Here is a 20,970-nt window from a genome sequence, read left to right as displayed (position 1 = left end):
AGGAAGACAAAGGTGGTTTACGTTTCTCAAGATTTGACTACATGTAGTTCATTTGAAAGTAGGATATTTAATTAAATTATATTAAAATACACTAAGTCCCTGTACGAACAGGTTAAATTGTCTTAGTGCATTGAAAGTGAGTTAAGTATTGGAGTGTGAAAGTAAAAAGAAAAAAAAACCAAAACAGAATAGAGAGGACTCTGAGTCTTCCTAAAAATAAACAGGGCTGTAATATACAGCTTGTTTTAGCTTGGGGTGAAAGAAGACAGCATAGCGGTTAGGGAGGGTGATCACAAGGCTTTCATGGAAATGAGGTACACCAGAGCATGTTCAAAAGAAGAGATCCAGAGCATAATAAACCCATTGCTCAGTTTCTCCTATTTCCCTCTAAATGCAACCCATGCATGAAGTCTCGTCTCACCATCACTGTGGCTTAAGTACTTTCCAATCTTTGATATGTTCCAAATTATTACAAATTCAGCTTCCCAAAAGTCAAAATCCTCCCAAAAATTCGAGTAATATAACATGTTTTTGGTGTGAGACTGAAAGCAGACACGGCTATGTCTCAGCTGGTGGAAATGTCGTAATGAATTTCAAATAATTTTCAAACATTTGTTAAACTCCTCCTGAACAGTTTTACTTGCTACCAGTAAAACATAGATGCCATAACAGCACTCACACTGATGATTTAAATTACACTTAGAATGAAAATAGAGTATAATATTGAAATAATCTGTCTTCTGCTCCACTACCCTGCTGTCCTGTTCAGAGTAAACTTTTTGTTTCTTTTCTTTCTCTATTTCTCACTTAATTTACTGTTGAAATATACAGTTTCACAGTGGTCATTGAAACCAGGTAAATTTATATCTGATGATCTTAAAGACTTAAATTACATATATTATAAAGCCTCCTTTGTTTTTATTTTAGAAATCTCTAAGTAGATTTTTTGAAAAACAGATTTCACCAAATCTGTTTTCATAGACATATACGCTTCATGTGGCTGTCTTACTGACTCATGTTAATAAAAAGTTTAAATAAACATGTGAGAATCAAACAGCAGGAACTAATCAGAAAAGCGCCTGCTATACCATCATAGTTTTTAAGGGTGGACCAGGAACTTAAGTCCTTTCACTTCAGTGGAATTAAGCTAGTTCCTCCCAAAGGAGGTTTTGCCTCTGCATAGTCAAAGCAAAGTAGCTATCTCAGTAGTCTGTAATTATACCAAGTTTAATTACATATGAAGTATGGGAACAGAAACATCTGATTTTGACTTGTAGAAATAGAATCAGTGTCCTATTTTCAGTTGTCCACTTGAGTGTTTTACTTCTTTCCTCCTTGTCCTGAAATGAAGGACACTCCATCCAACATCCATGGACACAGGAGGAATGGAAGATGCGGTAATGTATATTATACATTTTCAAAGTCATTAAAATGCACTAGCTGCCAATGAGTGCAGAAAAGATTCTGCTTTTCATTGCTTCCATCTGCTGGTTTCCTTTTGTGTTGAACTGGTAAGAGAAGCAGCATCTCATCACGTGGAACTGGTGAAAGTCTATCTCACAAGAAAACAGCAGTTTCCTATTTTGCATCATAACCTGCTGTACTTTATCACACTATGAAGTTAATATATAGCAAAATGTGAAGACAATTACACTATGTTGTAAGCTGCTAGAATACAAGTTTACTAAAATTTAGCATGACATTTTTTTCGCAGTTTCCCCAAATTTGTTAGCTAAGGACCTCTATACAGGAACCTAATGAAGTGGCTTGGTTTTCAAAAATGTGCTTAAAAGCTTTTGTACTATTTGAGTATAGCCAGCATTATTTTTTAAAAAAATACTTCAAGACATTAATTAGTTGATTAGCTTTAAGCATCCAAGTCTGAGACATTGCAGCATTTTCTAACAGTTGCAAAAAAGTATTTTCCTGAATGTGCAAACATACCAACGTTTCAGTGAAACCCTACTATTTATCGAAATTATTTGTTGACTGTTCAGAACCATTTCCATTTGAGTTATTTTCTTTTGCATGGCAATGTATATGATTAACCAATTTTGAATGTTATTTTATAGAAGTTTACAAACTTATTCTTTAATGATAAAAAATCCACTCTTTTAGGACTATGCAGTATCCTCAGTATGCAGACATTTGAGTGATAGAGGTATTCTCTTTAGATGAAGCCTATAAAACTCGAATGTCTGAATATCAATTGGATGTGATGCCTATCCATATACAGCCAAGATTAGTTACTCTATAAATTGGCCACTGTGGGATGCCCCTCTCCCCCTCCCTTTCTGCATTAATTTCATAAAGAATAAAAACAGATTCTAAATTATCCACATTTTTTTAAATAGTCTGTAACATATAAGATGCAATTCGTTCGACCTAACTATAAATGTTTATAATACAGATGACTCCATCTCAGATAGTCACCTTACATCCCTTCACATGTAATGCAAGGAAAAGACTTTTGGAGAAGAATTCATTTTACCTATTTTAGATACTTGTTTAAAGACAAATGGAATTTTTCTGAATAATGTCACCTTCTCTTCATTATTTGTAGAGAGGCTGTAGATGTACACACCTGTCTTTCAAGCATCTGAATTCGGAGAGACACTTCCCATCCAGAAGCAAGGTGATACCTCTTAAATCTTCTGTCATTGCCAGTAGTGATAACAAGTGGAAAAACAACCATGCGTGCCCTTTAAAATGTTTGGATTCTAAGAAGCCAGCACAGTAAATGGGTCATAGTCACAACTGCAAACAAAGATGGCAGTAGTTTTTCAGCAAGCTTTGCTTTGACAGTTGATAAAAGCATGCTGGTGTCTGGGCCCTGAGAACTTTAAAGGAAGTTGCCAACTACAGGAGAGCAAGGACAATGTGTAGACATATTACATCATGTAATTGATTAACTGACACAAAGAACTTTCAGGACTTAACATTAGGATAGAACACGGGTTTTTTCTCTTTTCATTAAAGATATTAATCATTAATCTAATTGCCAAAAATTAAATTATATTTACTACTATAATGTTATAACAAAGAAGGAAAAGAAAACGGGAATGAAGAAGTCCTAGAAGAAATTTTGTAAAGATGTTATCAAACCCACACATACCTCCTAGTAAATTCTCCCTGCTCCTTCCACATATATTTATATTTAATTTAATTGGATTCATGATCTTGACCTGTTATTCACCTTAGCCTCATCTGAGCTAGTTATTTTGCTAGGTGGGTCTAAACTAAACAGGTAGATAATAAAACTCAGCGTAGAGATGTACCAAAAGCCTTCGTGCAGCTCTGGTTATCCTCAAACTACCTTGTATTATGGAATCCATAATAACTTGCCTCATTATATGGGGGAAAAAACCCCCACCATTCTCAAGAGTTCACAAGAAGAACTTGCTTTAACCAGGCTGTGATGAGGAGAGACTAATCCTGACAGTCTGAACAACAGACACCAATCATTATGCTGTGGCAAAACTCTTCCTGGATCCTCAGAACCCCAGAGGGACATTACCACAACTCAAGAAGCCTGATATGAATATTTAATCTCTCTAAAATTGGATGATTATGCAGATACTGTGCATCTGGGAGAGTTGTTCCCCCAGGGGCTTATAAAAATAAATACTACATCTAAAATGTAACAGCCAAAATGCAGGTGGTGAATTCTCTCTCCACCGCTTACTTGCAGCTCTACTTGGCTTGTCTTGATGTGCCACTGAAACAAATGGGCCTTCTCTGAAAAACAATTGCCAAGGCACATGCACCATCCGCAAGGGATGAAGGGGCTCATCACTGGAATATGAGGTGTTCCTCCAAGCCATCTACTACCGTATGGTTGATGGGTTTGATGATACAGAGGAGAATAGTTTATAGGATTTCTTTTTAGTGTGTGGTATATTAACGTCTCACATTTTAATGAATTCCATAAATAAAAGATGATGAAATGCCAATGTTTTGTGAACTACATGCAGTTAGTTTCATCTTGAAATCTGGCTACATAAACAATGTTGTAACCAACATTTTTTACCCTGTCTTCTGTGTTGATGTTCTTGGAATTACTAGTTAAACAGCAATAGATCACTTTCATTACCAAAAATAAAATATTGAGCTAGCATCATTCTGTTTTTTGTACTTTCACCTCAGCTTCATCAGTCACACTGAGAGCAATTGATCTGTTCTGGGTAATGGAGACCTGTCTTCATGTGGGAAGTGATTTGTTGTTCTAGCTGAGGCCTTTGGCACACTTCACCCTAGTACTCTAAAACTGTACCTAACGTGGGGACGTGAGGGTCTGTGCCAGTCATCTGCTCTTCCCCACAGTGTTTGGTACCAGACTTAAGAAAGGTTATACTGAAGAAGAACTAGGACCTAGAGAAACCTGCAACAGGAAAGCTTTAATGGTGTCATTTAAAGGAGTATAAACTCTCCTATATATGATCTTTGGGGGTTTTTTTTTCCCCTTTTTTTGGATTAAAATAATAATGAAACATTCATCAGAGATTCTGGTTCTGTCAGGAACAAACAGCAGCTTGATGAGCTTCTACAACTGCTGTTCATGCACATACCCTGAGGAAAAACAGAGAATTAATAGCTTATTTGCTTTGCTTAGTGAGAGAGAAGATAGTGCTTGTAAGAGAATAATTCGGTCAGAGAAATTGCTAATAAATACATAATTTCTTGCTTATTTTCATAGAAAAATAATCTACTCTGACTTCAAATAGATTGATCTTTACAAGACATAAAACCATGCAGTGCAAAGAGGCTGCTCCTGGTGGCAGAAGACCTTAATCCTATTTAAAAAACAATGCCTGTGCTGCAGAGGCATTCAGCGTATTACCATGGAGAGGGCAGAAAACTCGGTTTTCTTTCCCGCTCAGGTGGCTGGGCTGGAGCACAGTGTCAGACTGCTGATCAAAAGCAGAGTATTTGTTCTTTAACCTCTCTGCACCCATCCCCAGTCAAAGAAGCAAAGGTCACAGAGCAGAGGGGTTACTCTATCTGCCACCCCAGCCCAGAAACTAAGCCTCTAGCAAACACATTAGTGTTTAATTTGTCATCCTCTATGGTGTGGCACCAGTGCCTGCTGTCCCACCACTCCCTGCAAATGGTCGATGGGGGCTTTGTGCAAGCAGCCGAGTGAGGAGGAGATGTGCCAGCCAGGGAGACAATGAGTGGCAAACGCTTATTCTCCAAACATCTCCCCCTTTCCTCTCCCCTTGCCTCCATCCTCCACTGCTCTGCAAACAAAGAGTGTTTTGATTGCTTGGATGACAGCACAGGAATTTGCCTTTTCAAAAGCACTTGCTATATATATGACCTATGTACTGTAACCAGAAGCACCTTTAAAAGCCATCATGGGGAATGGAAGCTGTAGCAGTGACTGCTTGCAATTTGAACCGGAGTTTCTAATGAACACATAAAACACAAAGACAACCCTGCACCTTAGTCCAACAGCATGATGGGCAACAGTGAGTAAAAAGTGATTTAATAGGTTGGCGGAATAGTTTCTATTGCTTTTGGTTATGTTAGATTCCCTCCAGTCTCTCTGTTTACAATGTCCTATGTTTACAAAGCTGTCTCAAATATGTCATTTAAATTCATTGCATAATGCACAAAAATCAATTTTCTTGTTCAGCAGCCAAAGGGCAGGAGAACTAATTTTTGTGCAATGCAGCATCATTTCAAACTGGTCCATTTGTGACAGGTTTTCAAATGTACATTATGCCAAGTTAGATGAAAGGCACTACAGGGTGATTACATACATGAAGGGCAACTAGGAAGGCAGTCATGACAGTTCTCCAAAAAGGAGAAGAGATTTCTGGGAAGTCTGAGAAACATGAAGGCAGGTGGTGAAATCCGTGTGCTGCAGAACTACCCAGTTTAAATGGAATTCACAAAATTAAGCCAACCGAATTCTCAAAATTGAACCCTATTTTACAAGATTTGTCTCCCTGCAGGTTAAAAATGTTTTTTAGTTTGCCCACTTCCTATTCCATATGAAGACCTTGTCTCTGATGTACTGTTTTTTCCATTTTACAGTTTCCCTTGCCCAGTCCTAATCCTGGTACTCTCACAAGCTTTGCCTCTCTATTCACTTGCCAAATTTGTTTTTTCAGTCTGTCAATCATTCTGACTTTAACCTGTTCTAAACTTAACTCCTGCCCACCCAACACTCCAGCTAGCTAAGGTGCTACTGCCCAGAGCTCTTCCCCAGTCTTCATCTGACCACACGGGCCTTTTGATTTGTCTCACTATTCATTGACCTGCTCTCTTTCACAACTCTGCAGGCAATGATTATTCCCATGCTTGATCTGCTGGATGCTCTGGGGAAAATTCCTGAACTATAATACTCTGTATGAATACAACTTTTATAATTTCATCTCTTCTGTCATCCAAAGTAGGTCTTCAGGTTTCATTTATGCCCTTTCCCAACTCTTGTTTTCAAAAGCTCTTTAAAACTTTCATCTAAGATTTTGCTGGCATCTCAAAAAGTAATAATGACAGGCTCATGCACAGCCTATCTGTGCCTTTGTTATTTACTTCTCTTTACCACAACTTCACTTTACTACAGCCTATTCAGTTTCCAGTGTCATTCCAAATGCCTCAGCTCAAGGATGTATCTCAGTTTAAACATCCTTCTCTTTTCCGAGATCCTGAGACATTGTCAACCACTTCCTTTATCTATGCATTCTTCCTCCCTTATCTATACCTTGTTGGGCTCTTTGTCATTGCCCCAGCTCACCCATCTCTCCTTGTCTCCTGTCCCTCTCTTTCTGTCCTCACTGTGAATGGGCTCTCTCTGCTGGAGGACACGACATGATGCTCTCTGACTTCTACCTCATTCCCCTCTATCCTTTACTCTAATCTATACATTACATCGAATTTACCTTTACAAAGGCAAAAAGTTCCTCATTATTTACCTGTAAAACAGTCTTTTCCACTATGATTATCTTCAGCTTCTCTGCTGGGTTCACTCCCCAGCTCCTCTTAACTAGCTCTTTGTGGAGTAAGGACCTTTTCAGTTTTTGTCCTACATAACTTCACATTTATTGAATCTTCTTCCCTCTTTTCTCTTCATCTCCACTGCTCCTCAGGTGATACTGGTTTACCCTTTTGTTTATACTGGTTCTTTTCAGACAGTGAGGTCTTGCTCATGACATTCATGCTAGTGGTTCTCATATATTGCTTAGTATCCACAAAGTCTTCTGAGCTCCTCAGTATTTTCTCACCACTGTCTCTCCTCTTACTGAAATTAGAGCATGCATGACAAAACTTGAACATCTTATTTTCATCTTCTTCCACCCCACTTCCTGCTTTGCTAGCAACTTTTATTGGAAAATTTGTAATTTCAAAATACTTCTCTCTCTTCTGCCCCATTCACACAGATTTCACCAAAATTCATATCCTTACTATTAATACAACGTAGGAAAACCTCCTTCTCTCCTCCTCCTTTTTAAGCACATTTTTCCAATTCTTTATTAGTTTTAAACCACCTGCAGTGATGGCCATTAGATCAACAGAAGTAAACTGAGCCATGGAGTTTAGGTATATCTCTGCATTGAGTGTCTAATAAGAAACGGAGATGATAGAAATATCATCCTCTTGCAAAATAGCCCATGATTAGAAGAGGTCTGCAACTAGAAGTATGAGTGACAGAAAGAGAGAATGATTAGATGACAAGGTTTTTAGCATGCAGAGAGGGATTTCAGGTATTGTAATGTACGCGTAGGCCACATCAAGAGCTCCAAATATTCCTCCTTTCCTTAGAATGTAGTTTCAGCCTCTATCCTATCTAGTCCTATTTTCACTCTTTGATTCTTGCAATCATGGATAACTAGAGAGCACACTCCACATGAGCCAGACGTGTGCCCAGATGGCCAAGATGGCCAGCAGTACCCTGGCTTGTGTCAGACACAGTGTGGCCAGCAGGACCAGGGAAGTGACCGTCCCCCTGTACTCGGCACTGGTGAGGCCACACCTGGAATCCTGTGTTCAGCTTTGGGCCCCTCACTGCCAGGGGGACTTGGAGGGGCTGGAGCGTGTCCAGAGACGGGCAGCGGGGCTGGGAAAGGGTCTGGAGCACAAGTCTGATGAGGAGCATCTGAGGGAACCGGTGCTGTTTAGTCTGGAGAAAAAGAAGCTATGGGAGGACCATATCCCTCTCTGCCTACCTGAAAGGAGGCTGTGGGCAGGTGGGGGTCAGTCTCTTCTCCCAGGTAACTAGTGGCAGGAAAAGAGGAAACGGCCTCAAATGGCACAGGGGAGGTTTAGATTGCGTATTAGGAAAAAATTCTTTACTGAAAAGGTGGTGAAGCATTGGAACAGGCTGCCCAGGGAGGTGGTGGAATCACCATCCCTGGAAATGCTTGAAAAACACACAGATGTGATGCTTAGGGACATGGTTTAGTAGTGGACTTGGCAGTCCTGGGTTAATGGTTGGACTTGATGATCTCAAAGGTCTTTTCCAACCTGAATAATTCTATGACTCCGTGATTTGGAATATCACTTACTGGTTAATATTATTTGCATGTAAATCTCACTTAAATTTCTACATCTCCAGGCTGGAAAGAGTATAGTATCAGGGTGGGTTGCCTGCTTTCTGTATCAGTGTGCTAGATTGTGATGCAGGAAATTTTCCTGTAGGCAGTCAGTGACATTAGCCATAGTCTTAACCAGAAAAGGTGAAATCGGGGCCACCACAGAGCTCTGAGGGTGTGATGGATGCCTATCTGAGCAGGGTTGCCACATAGATGTGAATGCATGAAGATGGTCACTTAGGAGAATGTAGGCAACACCACCAGATGCACAGCAAGTTTAGGGTGTACAGTATTGAGTAGCTGCGGACACCAGGCGGCATGTATTATTATTGTCTGGGACTTCAGTGAGATGTTTCAGTCATACTGTGAGAGTGAGGGACAGTAGATTGCCCTATGTTCTTTCATTCTAACTTTTACTGGTTTATTTAAATACTCACCTTACCTCCAAGCCTCCATTTGTTTTTCCTATTATAAGTCAGCTGTCTGCTGCAGCAATGTTATATCTCAGATCTGACCATTAGGAAAAGTTACAGCAGCATTCCTGGTTCTGCAGGTGGATATCTTAACCTTAAAGCTAAACACTAAAGCCAGGATCCTACAGGCTTCTTCCCACTGATTCTCCTGAGCACTAGACAAATAGCAATTAGACAGCTAAAAAACCTTCTGATTTTGGCTGTACACCAGAAGAAATCTATAAAAGATTAAGAAATGGTCCAGGAACTTTTGAGATCAAAAATGATATGGCAGCTACTGAAAAAGCCCTCTACCTACACAACTGTATTTTCCAGTTTTGATTGCAAAACTGATTTTGTATTTTCAAAATGTATTGACAATATCATTATAATATAACAATACTGAGGAGACAATCAGGCTTTATTTCATTGAGTGAAAAAAGAGTCTCAAGGGTGTCAAGAATCTAAAAATGTTTATTTCACTTTAAGGGGCTTCCTTCAAATGGGCACATAAACATTGGAGTGTTACTTAATTCTTTGTAAAGGAGATACCATCACATCTCTTTGACCATCAGAATGTAAGCTGGTGTCAACTTACCCTATTCAGATCACATTCAAAGCCCTAATTACCCTGCTGTAAGAACTTTATAGTCATTTGAGATACTGATCGAAGCACTGGTTACTGTATATACGGATTTTATCCTATGACAATTTTAATAAAAAGGAAACCTGTACTAACAGCTGACTTTACTGATACTGTTAGTACTGTTTAACTGTTTTATTGGTCTTAGAAGCCAAACAGCATGAAATATTTTTATTATATCAGTTGTGCAGTCTTAGGCTATTATATGATAGGGAATGTGCTGTATTCACATGTGAATAAGATCTGGTGGTACACCAGTGCTGTGGTATATTACACAGTCACCCCGATGCAGATAAAACCAGTTACTAGAAGGTCAAAATTAAGATACTAAAATCTTTGCTATGAAACTCTGGTGGCTTAATTAACAGACAAATTCTGATTTCACCCTGCTGTTTCAAGATGGAAGTGCTTTTATCCTAAACTAATTTCTTGCCCACAATAAATAATAATTTAAATTTCCTGCTAATCTTACATAGATACAATCTAGCCTTTCAGTTGGCATTTGGAGGATAGGGACATCTCATGCTTATAATTGGTTTGCTGTTTTTTAATATACTAATCTTTTTTTGAAGGACTACATAGCTTGCCAGCAGGATATTGGAGGTTTTGGGGGATTTTTTTGTAATCGTTCCTGTGCAGGATTTGTGTTTCATTCTCCCCACGATTTCTTTGAGTTTAACAAAAAACAGACTTTAGAAGATTTGTTTGGTGTTTAACTTGATTATTTAAATAAGAGATAAGTAATTGCCATTACAGCAGCTAGGCAATAATTTCCTGAGGTCAGGGTCTCTCTTGCCCAGCATACACCCCTATTGTTAATGGAGCTGAACATGCACACACACATTTTTAGAAGGGAATGTTAAACAGTCCCCATTTATTTTACAGTGCAAATACTTACATGACAAAACACAGACAGACTTCAGGAGTCAGTCTGAAGACTTTAAAAAAAGAGCTGGAAGAACAAAGAGATTTAACTACCTAACCATTACTTTTCCCTCCTGGGTTCAAACTTAAGAACTGCAAAACTTTACTTAACCATCATAACCCCACTTAGCCATCACCTATTCCTAGTGAGGTGGGGCCCAGACATCATTGTTTTTCTCTGCATTTCTTCAGTGGACTAGCTGAACTCTCCTTTTAGAAACGTAGCACATCTCACTACAGGGAGCTTAGGTGCCTATCAACCAAAAAGCAACTCTTATTCTAAAATCCCTAAATGGGCATTGCCCAGACAGGTTTCTTGTTCAGTTGGATGAGTATCTGTAGCAGTATTAAGTGTGAGGGGTCAAACCATGACTGCTCAAGCACATTTGCAGGGTACTGTAGGAGCCCGAGAGCAGGAGTCTGTATCAGTCAGAACCACATCATTATACCACTTCATGATATAATGACAATTTTTTTTTTCTCTGTAATACTGGCGTATGCCTCTGGTTAGCTTTTAGCTACCTTTCAACCAACACAAAAGTGTGCTTTCCCTCACTTTTCTTGACTGGGTTGGCTCCTGCAGCTGCCACTGAGCCAAAAGTCAAAGTGCAGCAGGTGGTGGATACTATTAGCAAGATCTGCTGAATCCCAGGGTTGAAAGTCTCCCACTCCACACTACAGTCACCTCTTCAACCAGAACAATAAACCTGACTGAAAGATTTATTACCTGTGCCTGGGGCCTCACTTAATATAGCCCTTTCCCTATATCTCTCCCCCACTCTCAGGTCAGGAGCAGCTTAGCTCTTTTTACTGCTGGATAGAAAAATCATAAGGAAGGTTTTGGTTAGTTTTGAAGGCAACTTTTACATGTTTTAGCCCTTGTATTTTCTAGACCACGTTGTGTGGGTTTTTCTACTTCAGGCAGAATAGGTTTGCAAGTTGCAGTAGCCGAGTACATTAAAGATGCTTTGCAGATTGTTCTTCAAAGTTCTGTGGCCACAGCAGGAAGGAGCTTTGCAAGGAAGTCAACTTTATATTTGCTTTGTAAAGAAAGAATATTGCCATTTTGACATTTATCAGTAGTAAAAGGTACATCTCAGGGAGGAAAATACTGTGACAGGGTTCAACCCACACAGCATTCAAATGACGAAGATTTTAAAAGTGTTCTCCATTTATCAACAATAAATGTTCTGCAAACTTTAATAAGACTTGCATTGCTAAATACCTGAGTAGCTCTTGGAAACTTCACCCTAGTAGTTCTTGAGGATAGTCCTTGTGAGAAATTTCTTCTGGAGACTGGCACTCACGGCTAACCCAACAGCTGCCTGTTCCTGCTCCTAACTATTCTCTTCAGCCACTCTCCCAAAGACGTACCAGCCCCTGGCAGGCATGGCTGAAGGACTGCCTCTGCATGGCAAAAACCTGAGACAGTTGGGTCTCTTGGTTCCTTTTTGTTTCTTTTGACAGTCAGAGAAATCTGTGTAACTGACATGGGAACGAGCTGTGTAGCTTAGGAAAATATACAAGAGAAAAGTAATGATACTTGGTCATCAACCAGGAGGCATTTGTTATGAGGATATTGCAAGACTGTGTTAGATACAGTGATATTTATCTTTAATAATGATCTAGAAGAAGCAACAATATGCTAACAAAACTTCAGGTTTCGTTGTGAAAGATATTCCCCTGTAAATCATGTGAGCTGAATAGTTGCTTCTGTAGTGGTAAGCAAGGATAGATACAGTAACTTGAGGGTCTCAGGGCACTCCCCCACCCCCACTCCTTCCTTACAAAGCTAAAGTTTCAATTCCAAAACTGGAAAGTATGTTAAAAGGAAAGAAATATTCAAAGGAGCACAAAACCCCAACAGCCTATCTTGAAAAATCTCATATTCAAAAGTTACTGTATATCAAAACATAAAGACTTTGCAGAAGCTATGCTTCACCCTCAGAGAATGCATATTGTCAGCTATAAAATGTCATATACCTCGAACTTAACAGTAAAGTTTCTTGCCACGAATACAGAGGTGTTCATTCTTTGTTATGGGGTGACTCGTTAAGATGCATGAAGTCGTCATGCCAGCTAGAAGACAGAGGTAAGTTTCATTTTACATATATAATATATATAAAGAGAACAGTGAAACTGCTTTGATTATCAATTAAAGTTGGTCTAGAAATAGTGCTGAGGTCCTGTGTGCATCTATGGATTGCTTATCTCAATCTCTGGACATATTTTTGGGTGAAAATTGATATAAAACTTCCTTTTTTAGATATTCTAAGCTCCCCTCCTAATATGTGAGCACTGCATTAAAGCTAAAAAGCTTTCCAAGCGAAGCAGTTCAATGAATAGGGTGTAAAACATATGAATGTATTTTGCCTGGTATCTATAGCCCATTGTCTGAAAGATCTTATATCTTTGACATAATAGACAACGAACTTCCTTCTGCTTTCAGTTACACGTATATAAATCTGGAGTTACACCTTTGGAATCCGAGATGAGTTCTGCCTCAGTCTCTCTCTTTTTTAGATGCTGGACCATGGCCAAGCTTTTTACTTTGAATAACTGCCTCCAATGCTGGGATTCTATTCACAAGTAATCCATAGGAGGGGCATTAGAAAAAACTGCTCTAAACTTAGGGAAATTCTGGGCAATTAACGTCTGTGCCACATAAATCTGAAGTCTAGCCCGTAAGTTTCAGGAGAAGTATGTAGCTGTGTGTCGCATGCGCACAGCTGAAGAGCGGACAGGCGTGCCTGCACAGGCTCTGCAGCTTGCAGACTGGCTGGAATGTGAGGCTGCCCCCGGTTTGCAAAGGGAGGCAGGGTCCCGCGGCTCTTCCCTTTTCACGTATCCTGCTTTTACTGGTTTTAATATACTTCATTAAGTAAAATTCAGAAATTCATCTCAACACCATTTTCACAAGTATTTAGAGCTTTAGATGGCCTTGCAAGCCGTGGTGGGCAGTTGTGCGCTACATGCAGTCATTCACTTGTGCTGAGAAGTGACACTGCCGTGATTTTCACTAATCAGGTTCGCGGCTTTTGAAACCACACTACAAACCAGGTTAATAAAATAAACCAGGTCAGAATGAAGCTGACAAAAGTACTAGAAACAAAAGGTTTGGAATTGTAATTTTCCTGCCAAATTATTTTGTAACCTGCAATAAATTTGCTTAAGTTATTGCAGAATCTGCTGCTTTGCAACTAATTCTTTGAGAAACATCTATGATGTATCAATCCACTGATATCTGCAAGTCTACAATTGTGCTGTAGAAAACTGACTAGACAGAGACCCAACAAAATGTTTTAAGCTCCTCATGTCAGGATCAGAAACATCCTTATGGCCTTTCTGGTGCATGCATGTGGATGTGTACGTGTTCTCAGTTTGTCTCCATGATCGTTTATCTTTTTGTAGGAAAAATTCATACATTAGCAACATTTTCTACTCAAATGAGTCTTGACTAACTTTGTATTTTGTTAGGAAGGCTTCCTGGTTTTACTTATATGCCAAGCCTTAAACAACTTTTCTTGTATTTAAGAGACAACTGTACAGCAACTACATCTCCAGCTACTTAACAACTCATGTGTAATGTGTTTCACATTTCAACAATTCCCACCACTCAGCTCAGAGTTTCATTAATTTTTCAGGTGAAGTTTTGATGATATGTGGTTAAGGGACTGAAAACATTGAAATTCATTACACTGTATTTCTCTGCTACAGGCTTCCCTTGGAGTAATTTACTTAGTGTTAGTATAGCATCACTCCGTGCCACTTTGTCAAAAACTGAAGAAAAAAAATTACACTTCTGAAGACAAGAGCTAGTAAATCAGTTTTGCACTAGCTCAGACAGTTTTTCCCAATAATAAACCTATCAATAATATTTAAAATTGTGTGGGCTAAATTATCTGCAAAGGTTATTTTTGCAAAGAGAACTGAAAGCATATTGAGCTTCTGTTTCAGGGAGAAAAGGGCAAAAAGTAAAGTAAAAACACTGGACGTTATTTTAAAATTAATAGCGAAGAAAAAAGAAGTAACAGACTTTGTAGTGTCAAAATCGTGCTAAAGTAAGGTAAAACAAAATCCCAAGACATGCAGAGGGTGAGGGCTGACTTGCAGCACAGGGCAGCACTCCTGTCAAAGGCAGGCAGCCAGGCTGGCTGACCAGTTGGCCCGGCCTAGTCTGGAAGCATTTACCTGGATTTAGAAATCACTACAACTTTGAATAGTACTTTTTAAAACAAAAAGTTCCTTTCTATGAAGTAAACGATGTCATTAACCTTTCTAAGCTAGTCAGAATCACTGGGCCTAGTGCTGACATCCATATGTATCTGAATTCATAGAGGACTGTGAAGGTACTGAGGAAAGAAAACAGATTTTGCCCATAATGTTACCTTAAGCCCTAAACTACCCTATGATCTTAGATTGAATATCTCAGGAGTAAACTGACTTATTTCTATTTACTTCATTATATTCTAGATGAAGCCCAAAGGATTGTAAAATTTAAATATAAGAGTAGGTCTTTATTTTACAGCATGCGTGCACCTGCTGTGGAAACCTGAATTACTGCCACTTAAGAAAGCAGCAGTTCCCAAAATACTATCAAATAACAGAAAACTTGCAAATCAGCCGTTCATACCATTCAGGCTAGCACCTGTAGGGGACAGAGAAATGTCCAGATGAAATTTTCTGGGACAGGAGCTGTACATACGACAACAGGGAAGGGCTGAGCTTTCCAAGCCCTTGCAGTCAAGAAAAATGGTGAAGATTTAACTTTGCTGCCCCAAAAATGCCTAAGCCTTAAAGAAAATCTTGCTGTAAAGATTTCTTCCAAATGACTGAATTATGTGCCCTGTGTGCCAAAGCTTTTGGTGTCTGTAGTGCTTGTGATGGGGATAAAAACCAGAGTATTCAATTTAAATTATTGTTGAGAGGTAATTTAGCAAAGAAACCCCAACTGGGACAGTCTATAAACTGCTCAACATTGGAAGTTGGGTAGGTTTTTTTTTTTTTTCTTTTCTTTTTCTTTTAATATAAAACCAAGGGCTGAATGGCAGATGTTGTGTATGTGCCTTGGCAGCAGGATTAAAATCTTCTAGTGAGGTTGGGGAGGTTTTCAATTTCAACGTGGGCATGGCTTCCCTTAGGCCTTCCTAACACTTCCCGGCTGGCTGTCCCTGCCCACCTGGGAGGCAGGGCTGGCGCACAGATGGGGAGGGCTGGATGCTGGAAGGGTGCATTACCTGCCCAAGCTGCAGCAGAGCCCCAATTATTGCGGGGCGCTGGGTTCATTGTCAATTAGAGTGGCAGTGTTGGCGAGCAGCAGCTGTGACAGATGGCCAGGCTCCAGCCACCTTGTGGCAATGGGATCAGAGCCAACTCAAATCTTTTCTTCCCTCTTCAAAAAAAAAAAAAAAAAAAAAAAAAAAAAAAAGCCAAAAATAAAAAGGAAAAACACCCCCGAAATCCCAACACATAGTTGTCAGTTAGTTGCAACGTATAATGGGGAAGTATCATATCTATAAAGGCATCATTTCTCTGTTCTCCATTAACCCTTACCTTCAGCTTTTTGAAGTCAAGATTTTGTTTATTTATTACTTAATTGAAGCATGTTTTAGTAGGATGTTCAACCCAGATTCAACCCAGAAGACATTTTACATTAAACCTTTTTTCTGAGGAAACTTTGCAAGACACTTTACTCATAACTGAACCAATTTTACCCAATTGTTAACTTCTTAATTGGAGAAATCTTTCTTTTAGAACTGTACAGGCTCTGTTTCTGAGCAAAGCACATTAAAATAAATTCAATACAGAACCTATTGTCTCTGATGAAATCTGATTCCATGATTATTCCATGATTAGATTATATGTACTCCATGGTAAAAACTGGAGTCATAGCACCCTTCCCAATCTCATGTAGGCAAGACTCAAGGTGCTTTCTGGAGGGCTTTCATTGCTTTCGTTTCCAGGTGGTTTGTGGTGTTGGGAACCACTTTGTTCTTCTCTAGGTTCCCTTACTGCCAGCCTAAACCTGCTTTTGCAGACACCAAAGGAATGCCTCAAACTGTACCTAAGTACCCAGTGTGGAGCAATCAAAATGAATGCAGCCAGCACCAGCCACATCTTGACAGCACTCTGCACCAAAATCAGACTTTCTGAACAATTCAGTCCTTTTACAACACAGTAAAAAACTGATAATCTGGTCAGATATGTGCTTGAATTTATTGATACCACATGGGCCACAGCAGTACCAGAAGTGTAGTTCTCTGAGTTGTAATACTAATGCTCCATAAGGAGGTGGGAAGGAATACACAAAAGGGATGGTGGGATCCCATCAGAAGATCTATTCCTATTTCAGCAGCAGCAAACTTGAAAACACAAGTGCAGAATAGTCTAGAAATTGAGCAAATGGAGATTGTTTGATGTTGAACAAAAGGTGTTGGCAGGTAGAAGGTATAAATCAAAGAAGGAAACACATTTGGATTCTTTGTCAACTAAATCAGTAATTCTTTGAGAAAGAAGCAGTAAGAGGAAAGCAAAGAAAGGAGTGGATTACTTTCATGCTGACTTTAAACTAGTCTTTCTGCAAGTGCTAGGACAAAAGGCTTTTCCTCTCAGGATCCAAGCAGCCCACCAGAGATTTCAATCCAAAAGACAAAGCATTTTCATCTATACAGAATAAAGGAAATCTTTTTTTTCATAGAAGAGAAAAGTTTGGGCAGGCTAAAACATAAACAGAGCTAACAGAATCCGGGCACAAAAAATTAGAGCAATCTGTCACAAATGAAAGCCTACAAAACAGAAAAGGAAAAGGAAAGGAAAAATTGAAGCAGACAAACCCCCAGCAGCATTATTAATTACTATATATTTGGTTACTTATATTATAATGCTGTCTTGAGGCCCCTATCTAGAGTTGAAATTTAAGCTTGAGATATGAACTGTTGTGTATCTGGTTGGCTAATGCCCCCAAGGGGGTGGGAGAATTGAAAGAAAACTTAATCTGTGATTGTTAATAGAGTTTCCAATTGACTACAGTATTAGGACAACACAAAGTCTTTTTTGGTTTGATTTTTTTTTTTTGTTACTATTAATTTGGGGTTTGTGATTTTTTTTTTTTTTAATAATATAAAGAAAAACTCCTCAAGCTGAATTCAACAGTGGAAAGAGGGCTTAATGAGCTGATACTGCTTAGAGTTTGTGCTGCAAAGGTTTGATTGACTTACTCAATTTTCCTTATTCATTAAATTAATAAATGTAATCAAACCAGTGTGATACTTTATTGTATTAAAGCTTTTGTTGTTTGTCTATGGGGAAAGAAAAATATTTTTCTTTGTTTAACTTTTGGTGCAGTGGGGTTTTTTTGGAGGATGGCAGGGCAAGAAAGCATCCTCTCTTCTCAAGTATGTTTAGAATTCAGCTCAGTCTGTCAAAACCATAGCTACAGCTGGTAAATGCTCAATGATCTGAAATCAGTGATGTATACAGAGTAGATGATCCCTTCTTGCTTGATTTTTGTATTTCTATGGATTATTCTACTTGGCTGTGCAAACTGTGACCAGCCACTGTTCCTTTTCTCAAAAACTCCACAAAGTGCTTATACTCCAAGCAGGTGGAAAAACCCCAGAGATGATGGGGTGAGAGAGCACCTTCTGTTTGGGTTTTTCAGGTGGAGACTTGATAAACAGAATAAAGGAAGTGCCCGTGGTCGCACATGCAACATGTGCAAAACAGGAGAAGAAATTCAATTCTTCCAGGTTGCTTTCAGACATCCTAATCATATAATCAGCCGTCGTATTTTGAAGGGCAAGCAGGTCAAAATAAGGAGAGAGAGATGCAAGGCTTTTAAAGAGAAGTGAATATTTGCATTTATTTATATGGACATCAACCTATATCTCATCAAGAGATGAATAAAATTATTTTAACAAAAGTAACTTAATGATTAAAATAAATAATTCTAAAATGTAAAGGCTATTGAGTGGCTTTGGATGCAGTTATCTAGACCAGATAAAAACTGAACAAGAAATCCCTTCTTTATCTCCAAGCAATAACCCCTGCTCTATATTTCAGTGAAATGCTGAAAGACACTTGAATTATTTTGAATTATATTCTTAAAAATGGCAACAAATTGTTTGATAATTATTTTTCAATCTATTCTGAAATCAAACTTTTGAAATTGTGCTTTGCAATAATTTTAAATATATTGGGGAAGTTCTCTATTCATTAATTATACCGGATCTGCAGTTTCAGGCAGAACAGAAGCTGAGATCTCTGCAAAGGTTAAAGTCAGATTTAAAATGAAAAGATACTTTCAACATTAAGCAGGTGAGTAACTTTACACATGAGAACCATTTCATTTGGCACCATTCATGTGTATAATCACATATCATTACACTGGAGTTTAATTCTGCTAATCCCTTATTTTGGGCTGGATCACACTGCTGATTTTTAAAAGACTGTTCATCCATTTTAGTGCATATTTCTGGTTACAATACAAAAGAGCTCTTTCATTTAAAAATATTCTCAAGAAAAAAATCTCTGTGAATCTAGTAGCCCCTTTCTTTGGGGGCTGAAGCTATTGTTTCCACTATCAATAGATAAAGATAACTTAGTAGTTAATTGATACAGATGATATGCAAATGAATAACCGCAATCTGCAGCAAGTTATATATATATATATATATATATAAAAAGATAAGGCACTTGTTTTATACAAGGCCACCTTGTATCTCTTTATTAACTTGCAGCCTCTGCAATATCTTGTATATTGTTGACATTCCTTAGCTTGGGCTAACAGTAACATGCATGCAATATGCCCATCACACCCTTCACTAGCTCAGTCGACCCTCATCACGTGTTACGCACCTGTGCAAATTTGCAGTCCATTTAACTGCTGTGTGAGAAACATTCGCTTTCAAGGTGGACTCGGTAAAGATGTTTCCCTCCTTTTTTGTACTTCACAAGCACTGAAGTAATAGTTAGGGAGTCATAGGCCCTACACCTTGCATAATTCTTATTTTTGATGCTATTGTGGTATTGTATCAGTTCCACTTCATCAAATAAGTAAGAATACAAGTACATCAACAGAAACCCCACACCAGGCAGTATTTGGTTCTTCTCTCAACTTTAACAGATGGTCTAATGAGAGACAAAGTTTCTTCCTCTTGTATCTGAGATGATCATGCACACTAAATTGTCACCACCCTGAATGTTCAAATCATATAGGAGTATCCCAGCACTTTAGGGAGATAAAACTTTCAATGGTTCTGCATTGCAAGATTGTACCAGAAACCATGGGGAATCTTTTAAGGAAGTTATGAGATTATTAGTGACAGTAATTTAAGAATTTATACCTACTTTTTACAATCAGTTCAAATATCTGTATTTGCTTATGGCAGATGAAATGCACACTGTACTGAATTTTCTACACTAAATTCCTGATCTACATGGAGAGCTCAGTGGATGGAGAGGATGTCACTGTCTGCAATCCATTGCAGTCTGCACTTAAATGCAAACCACTCTTACTCCTAAATGCCTGGTTTCCTCCTGTAGGAATATGGTGGTTCTGGAAGTGTTTGTTTATAGTCACACATGGGAGATATTTTGATAGTTCGCTGTCTTCTTCATTGACACAGTGGTTAATTTCAGGCAAAATTTAGTCCCAGGGTTGAATTGAGGTTGAGGTTGGCCTGGCACCTATCATCTGACTGCTGTAGTTCTAGCCTATTCCATCACTAACAGATTCTGTTTAGCCTGAATGAGGACACCCCAATCCCAATTTACCTGGAAACTTACCCCAGCCACAGCCAAGAAAAGGTTATCAATTTTTTAAAAAGGTACATAATTATTTTCTAGCACAAGCTACTTTATTGGGCAGGGGATGTAACTGTCCTAATTACTCAAAAATAACAAAGAAAGTGAATGAGCAGGTAAGATATATACTTACAAAAACTTTCACATAACATACCTACATGTAGTTCAGATGTTGGTGTAAGTGATGCTTTAGGTGTCAGTGCTGGAGGAAATACAATTTTACCGTAAGCTTTGGGTCAAATGATAAGTTAAAAATTACTTTGAATGAAAAAAATGAACAATTGGTAGCATCGCCTCTCAAGTGTTTGGTGAATTATCCTTTCTTATGTTCATTCTCACATGGTTCAAGGTTGCATTCTACAGCTACTGAAGACACACAAAAGCCCTAATTCATGTTTTAAAGGCTTGTCCTCAACTGTTTCCTGATTTACTCTTACGTTAAAAGCCCTTTTAGTACATCTCACTGCCCCATTAGGGGATGCAGTGAATGAGTTTACTATTGAATGAATAAAAATGGAGAATAAAAAAGGTCTAAATCCTGCATGACAAGCGTAAAGAAAAGCTGTAAGGTAGCAGCTCCTGAATGGTGAATGTACTCTCCCTTTTC

At 38.7% G+C, this 20,970-nt stretch overlaps 1 long non-coding RNA gene across 1 annotated transcript in view; it reads right to left on the bottom strand.

Moving 5' to 3' along the window:
- Positions 1–20,970, bottom strand: part of LOC308064465 — a 53,696-nt gene extending 32,726 nt beyond the window's left edge. The window contains exon 1 of the long non-coding RNA XR_013928394.1: positions 1–20,970. This exon is cut by the window's left edge and continues 15,409 nt beyond it. This is a non-coding gene — a long non-coding RNA (uncharacterized lncRNA).

The sequence above is a fragment of the Falco punctatus genome, assembly GCF_963210335.1.
Source record: "Falco punctatus genome assembly, chromosome: 5".
NCBI lineage: Eukaryota > Metazoa > Chordata > Aves > Falconiformes > Falconidae > Falco > Falco punctatus.
The sequence above is the reverse complement of the archived record's forward strand: the minus strand, read 5'-3'. Positions and strand labels throughout refer to the sequence as shown.